Source organism: Manduca sexta, chromosome 27 (assembly GCF_014839805.1).
Source record: "Manduca sexta isolate Smith_Timp_Sample1 chromosome 27, JHU_Msex_v1.0, whole genome shotgun sequence".
Lineage (NCBI taxonomy): Eukaryota > Metazoa > Arthropoda > Insecta > Lepidoptera > Sphingidae > Manduca > Manduca sexta.
Window position 1 is genome coordinate 12,032,592 of NC_051141.1, and position 7,382 is coordinate 12,039,973.

The 7,382-nt window shown below is 34.6% G+C and overlaps 1 long non-coding RNA gene across 1 annotated transcript; it reads right to left on the reverse strand.

The window, feature by feature from the left end:
• Positions 1-5,726: 5,726 nt before the first annotated feature.
• LOC115445038 lies at positions 5,727-7,035 on the reverse strand. The gene is made up of 2 exons (XR_003938787.2): positions 6,924-7,035; positions 5,727-6,360 (listed from the first exon to the last, which is right to left on the reverse strand). It is a non-coding gene; the product is annotated as an uncharacterized LOC115445038 (long non-coding RNA).
• Positions 7,036-7,382: the final 347 nt, after the last annotated feature.

The window sequence follows — 7,382 nt, forward strand, 5'->3', positions numbered from 1 at the left end:
CCTTATAGGATCGACTTTTCGTTGTTGACCGTCAGTCTGTCTGTCAAGAACGCTTAGGGGTTTCAAGTTAAAATGTATATGAAATGCAGTCTACGTTCTCTTTCAGCTGTGAAACAATCAAACTTGTAAATAAACTTGTAATATATTATGAAGGTTTATGTTCCATATTTATGTATATTGCCAACGTACTATACGCTACATAATATCACAAAATTTTTTTTCAAATTCAAACCGCGCGGGTTTTTGAAAATGCTTTATCAAAAACAAATCTCTGTGGTCCTATTGCTGCAGATTTATTTAATGACATATTTTTTGTGATTTATGCATCACTCAGCAGACTATCGCATACAAAACACCTTCCGAGTAAACAAGAAATAATATTTGAAATGGACTATCGTTTTGCCTTACTACGTCGAGGATGGGTACTAATTTTAATTTTATAGTAGAAGTGAATAACAGGTACATAATAAACATCCACAATATCAAACCAACCAGTGGCAAAAGGTCCACAGGTCCACAGCTTCCCTTTCGTAATCAGTGTCTAAAATCTTATTATCATTAGAATGATTTCCAGGCCGTATTTATACATATTATTCATCATCATTTCAGCCGGTAATTGTCCACTGCTGGACATAGGACTGCTGCCTCATTGAGCGCCATAGGGACCGGTTCTGGGCCGCCCTCATCCATCGGACTCCGGAGACCCTCACCAGGTCATCGGACCATCTCGTGGGGGGCCTGCCTACGCTGCGTCTTCTGTTTCATGGTCGCCACTCCAGAACTTAGCCGCCCCAACGGCCATCAGTTCTACGAGCTATGTGTCCTTCCCACTGCCACTAGGGTTTTGCAACTCTAAGGGTTTATAAAATGTTAAATTAGTACTTATAAAATGTGTCTGGTACATTAACTTTATATTTGGAGTATTCATCTCATTTAAATTGGCAGCTAAGCTAATTGTACGTAGATATATACATGACATTACGATAACATTGTTCAATATATAACAAAAAATAAACCGCCTTTAAAAACAACTTAACTTTAAAAAACAATAACTTTACCTTTATACTGGTAACCAGCGTAATTAAATTTGCTAGTTAAAGTAAATAAATACATGAATATACGATAACAATGTTTAATTGTATTATAGTATAAGAGTAGCGTTAATTATTTTCTGGTAAGTATTTATTAGTTTTTGAAAGCGGTTTAATTTTCTAAAGTGCATTTACAAAAGCTGATCCTGCGGTGCTGTTCTCAGATTCGTCGTTGCAAAAAATAAATTACGATTTATCTTAAATAACTTTATATGGATCCAAAATGTAAAAAAATATCACGTAAAAGATTTATTAAATACAAATCGTTAAATTTAATTTTCACTTTTTTTCTTGACACGAAAGGCCCTTGGTTGATATCGGGGCCCTAGGTAGTTGCCTAATTTTCCTTAGGGCGAATCCAGCCCTAACTCAGATTGCCCATGCTTATGATATTACAAAAGATCTTATAGTATTGCAATGGATAAACCATCGTAACCAATCATTGTTCGATAAGTAAAATTGCTCCTTGCTCCGTTTTAACAAAAAATAAAACATTATAAAACTTAGTTAATATATTCATTAATTTATTTATTCCTAGTGATATGATAGTATTATGTTTACCCACAAGTCAGCATCTCTTGGATGTGGCATTCATTTTTTATTTCCTGCTAAACTAATTTATTGCACTTTTGTATGAACAGACTGCATAATCATTTTTATTTTTACTAAATTATACTAGTTTAATAGATAGATACGGTACACTGGTAAATAAATGTATTCAATTTATATCATTATATCAGTTTGCTGTTTTAAATAACTGTAATTTTAGTTGCCTGGAAAAGCGAAATAAAAACTACTTTCTCAATACAAACATTAGTGTCACGGCATACCGTCGCAAGTTGTCTCTTATCTTTGCCAGCGTCGCGAAGGTCTAGCCATAGTACTTTCTCCTAGTGACGTCAATCGGGAGACAGACGGTGAGGCGCCAACGACATTGATCTGGCTCCCAATTTCATTCAATGCCATATCCAGGCCAGGGGCGCCGACTCCAGTCACAGTGACCTTTATAACTGAATGGGATGCATGTGATTACGACTACTTATTTTGATCCAGGCTTCGCCAGTAGAGGGAAGTTGGTCTTGAAAGACAAATATAAATTGCTTACCTACTTACATTTAAAAGAAAATTAAACGATAAACAATACTGCGTAGGTAATAATTACTATCGGACGAATAATTTTTAACCGACTTCAAAAAAGGAGGCGGTTTTCAATTCGAATGTATTTTTTTATGTTAAGTAACTCAGAACTCTTGAATGTGTAAACCGATTTTGATGATTGTTTTTCTTATTTGAAATTTGTCGATGCCTAACAAAAATTTTCGCGGCAATAACTTTGTGACACATTGATTTCCACGCGGTCGTAGCCGCGAGCATAGCTAGTATATTATGAAACAAAGTCCGCAATGCATTTGACTGCCTGCCTGAACGCGTTAAACTTAAAAACTATCCAACGAATTTAGATAAAATTTGGTAAAGAGATAGTTTGAGACCCTGGGAAGGACATAGCCTACTTTGTGTCTCGGGAAAACTGCAGATTTTTATCTCGGAAAACTCTTCCACGCGGGCGACGCCGCGCTGTGAGGAAAGGCTAGTTGTTTAATAAAGGTGATCCCTCAACATAGTACATACAATACATTTAAGCAGAGATAAAATAATAAAAAAAATATGAGCATAACACAAAAGTCGCGAATATTTAACTATGCTTATCAAATTTAATTTTGAATATTTTAAATTCATATTCGTTTTGTGTTTTTTGAAAAAAGTGATTTCTATTACATTTTTCCCTGCACTTTATAGTATAACTAGATAACCCGACAGACGTTGTCCTGTCTTAACTATGAATTTGCAGCGCGCCTTCTGTCAATCGCTGACAGTTATTTCAAACAATTTACAGTTATATAAAATTAATATTTTTGTTAAGTTTTCTTTAATTTTCTAATTGTGAAATGAGTACCCTCTCCTGAAAATGACAAACACAACAAAAAAATAGTGAAATCGGTCCAGCAGTTCACGCGTGATGGCGTGACCAAGGGAAATAGGCATTCATTTTTATATATATAGATTGATATAACGAAATCTCTCTATAAAGTAATGATTTCTTGTATTTACGCGAACGTCACACATTGAAATAAATCTACTTTATGCGGTCTTTTATTTTATTATTTTAATGTTCCGAAGTCTGCAACCTCCATGTTCACATAGGGGGCTGAGGTGTTTGTCGTGCCAGAAGTCAGAGTAATAATATCTATCTATATTTTACAATTACTCAAAATTATTTTTTTTCCTGGTTTGCGCTGTTGGCCCTTAGATGCTTTAGTTATTTGCTTGTCGGCAGTTTGTCGAGATGTCGCTTCAAAAATAACTCTAAAACCACAACATACAGAAAATTCATGTTTAAAATATAACATTTAACGGCCTTATCCATCATGTTGCCTTCATGATATAAATAAATCAGTATGCATAGCTTTTTTTAAGATTACTGTATTTTTATGGAGTTCATTAGCTGGCTACAATAGAGGTTTGCTTTTAAAACGAGCGACAATAGCATCATAAGGCCTACCTTCTACACCGCCGCCCTTCCTGATGGACACAACAACATTGTTGTCAACATCTTTAGCACATGCTAAAGACGCACAAAATGCACTAACGGCGGGCAGTCCCCTGCCTTAGAGTCAAGAAGCCGTTGGTCCCGCGCCTGATCCCTCTCCAGTCATGTCGGATTGCCGTCTCACCAGGCTATGAGAGTGAAAGAATAGAGAGTGCATCTGTGTATTGCGCACACACTATATCTCCTGCGTTATAGTGCACACTTGGCTGATCTCCGTCGAGATGGTCCGCCGTGGCCGAAAATTACCGACTACGAGGATGCATGATGGGTTTGTAATCTTAAATGTCCAGTATAGAGCCATAATAATCATTTTTTTACACGTTTACTGATTAGAATAGTTGCGTTGTTCGATGACCGATATAATTATGGCGGCCTACAAAAGATTCAAATTTTATTCAGTTGCATGCGTGCCGATACTGTTTTGACCTATAAAACCTTATACAAATTGGACTATAGCCTGAGCAGCTAGCATGAATTTTTTCGTTGTAATGTACGTTATGTTTCTTTTTAGGTAATATTTTGAATGGAAATTTGGGCAGTGCTTCGGGAAAGTAGGTACCTATTTGGCGCGTATAAATTTTGAATAGTAAATCGTGTAACTATGGTAACAGTAAACTCAAAAATTTTAAATATAATATTATGTAAGTAACGTATAGTGTATAATCAAACTATTTAGACCATAATATACAGACATTAACTTACTCGATACGAATACTAGACGCAATTCTTTATTATTCGTGCTTCGGCTGTATACTACATTTCGAAAAACATCGTTTAGAATTGTTACGTACATACTTTCACATCATTTTGTTTTCACTAATTCTGACGTCAGTAAGTGATTTATTTACGAAATGGGGTACGTCAAAAATGGGTTTATTATATTTTACAGAAATTATTCATGTTTTTTTTTATAGCTGATTTAAGGGGTTTTGTAGTATGCTCACGATTATGTCGTGTCTACTATTCAACAGTGAAGAGAAGAAAATATGGATTAAGCAGTTTTCACGAGTTGTAATTTTTTATATTGGATATGGAGTTTATTTGGTTACATATAATTTAAAAATTCAATTTTTATACTTATTTTTATACTACACATGTGTTTATGTTTTCTACTTTAGTTGTTCTTTAATGGTATTATGCCAATTGACAATGCCTCGAAAGATTACCGAATAAAACAGTACCAGTCGTAATTTTTAAACGTGGCTAAATAAAATACATAATGATTTCATGGATGTGCCCGACCGAATTTAAAGTTTAAATTTAAATACGCATTGCCCGAGGTATAAATTTTTTTTATGGCAATGGGATTTAGAATGCGGCTACCGTAGTTGGATATCGATTTGTTTGCAATGCCCTATGGATATTCTATGCTAACACAGGAGGACAAAATGCATTGTTTGCATAGTTAGTTTCTTTTTGTTTGGAAAACAACCAACATGTTTTAATTAATTTGCCCATGGTTTATTCTTAATATTTCTTTTGTGTATTGACTTAGTTAATGTTTTCATTAGGAAATTTAGTTTGACACTAAACAACACATGTGTATTTACCGACATAAACTATAATATAGTTAAGAACTAAAATCTCATATTGTATTGGATAATCTGTGTGTAAAGTTCAATTGTCTTTTGGTTTGTAGTGGTCTGTTTTTGTTAGCAAGGATGAAAAATACAAAGAATAGAATAACCTCCTTTAGAGTCCGTTAAACAGGCCATGGAATATAATAATGTTCACAAGGAATCATATAGATGTTAACGAATACTTTATTTATAAAGGATTTTTAAAATTACAACAAATAACAATTCGGGCACTTTATAACGTGCATCGATCATAATATGCGACATTATTCTTCGCTGTTGCAGGATGACTAGTGACTACTTACAGTCGCGTGCGGTGCGATACATCATATTGCATCGCGTGACACGCATATAGAGTTTGTTCTGCACGAATAGCTGTAATCACTAACTATGGGATATTAATTGTTACCAAGGAACTCCAAGAAATGACTCCTTAATCCAGAGAACCAATTAAACTAATTGATGTTATATATTCTAGTTTTATTGGCTTTTGGCGTTCTGACTTCATCCCGGTTGAGGTTTACACTGTGTTTTTATTTTCAGGATAAAAGTACCATTTTATATGTGTCCACATTTATGGGCGTGGCTTTTGAGTTAATTTGAAATACAAACAATGGAATATTTTAACTGTAATAATTTTATAGTTTATCCGTATGCAAAGTATAAATAGTGAGACTGATGGAACATTACTGATGTTATTAATAGCCATGAGGTAGCTGTATGTCTGAAAAGGGAAAATTTGCAACATATTGTGTGCCTAAACGACAATTTGATAATTGTGTCATATTATTCTTCCCAAATGCGTTGCATTATATTCTTATTGTGTATCTGAAAATTGTGTCATGTTTTTAGAGTACCTACTTTAACAGGTTCTACTATAGTTTATCTACATGTGCGTAGTTATGCTGTCGGACAGGGCAAAGGCGTGTGGTGAAGACCCTAGAAGCCTGCCCTGGAAAAAGTCTTGCGCTTACAGCTGCCTCGCGTGGTGCAGAATTTTCGACGAAATCGGCGCACTTTTTTTGTGTTTCCACCACATGCCCTCGCTAGGAACATTACAGTCCGTAGGGTTCCCAATGTTTATCTATAGAAAAACAAAGCTCATTATGCTATCATTAAATCCATTATTGGCCTGCAAATTTCTTCTTAAAATCAGTTCAGCTATTTCATAGATTACAATTTTATTAAATTGTGGCAGACTCCTTATCTATATAGATAGCGTATTTCAATGATTATAATATAGTACCAAATTATAACTTTCAGGCGGAAAACCACATTATATAATTGTGCTAGTTTTATTAACTGATGTGGTGGTATACAATAATAAATAAATATTCGAAAATTAAATAACGTGCATAGGTACCTACTCTTACTTTTTAGGGATCGAACAACAGCAAATCAGTCGCAGGATGGTAAGCGTCTCGACTGCCCTTCGGGAAACGGTCATGGTAAGTTTACATAAGCAAGTTATTGTAGTAATATAATATGCCTTTATTTACATTTCGCTAGCGGTAATATTTAAATAGATCTATACACATGCGATTATTTGCTGCAAGTCCTACAAGCTTTAACATTTGCAACGTCTGATTGCCAGGATGGTTTACACAGTGAAAATTACGGAAATCGACTTCTGATAGTTTTACTAACCTCGCTTAACATCATCACGTACAATTTCGCTTTGCACGGCATAGCGCTTGTCACCTTGAGACATGAGATGTTAATTCTCATAACTATACTGGCCATTATTTCCATCAAACCGGAACACAATGACTAAAAGATGTTAGACGGCAGATATGAGTAAAGCGTTAGTACCTGAAAGGAATGTTACATAACGTCAACTAAAATGTCAATATTTTCGAATTTAAATTGAGTAATGTAGGTAAATATTAATATGATTGTAGCGTGATCAGGCCAATAAAATACGTGCATTAGGGTCGCCACTTTTACTATTTGCTTTGAAGTTATAGTTTCAAGAAATGAGTACTATATTTTACCACAAGACAAGGTTTTTTTTCTAGTTAAGCTATAGTACATAACAGTTTACGTTTTTTTTTTGTAAATCTTTCGCATTTTATTTGCTGAAAAGTAGAACCACGTGATGATCTT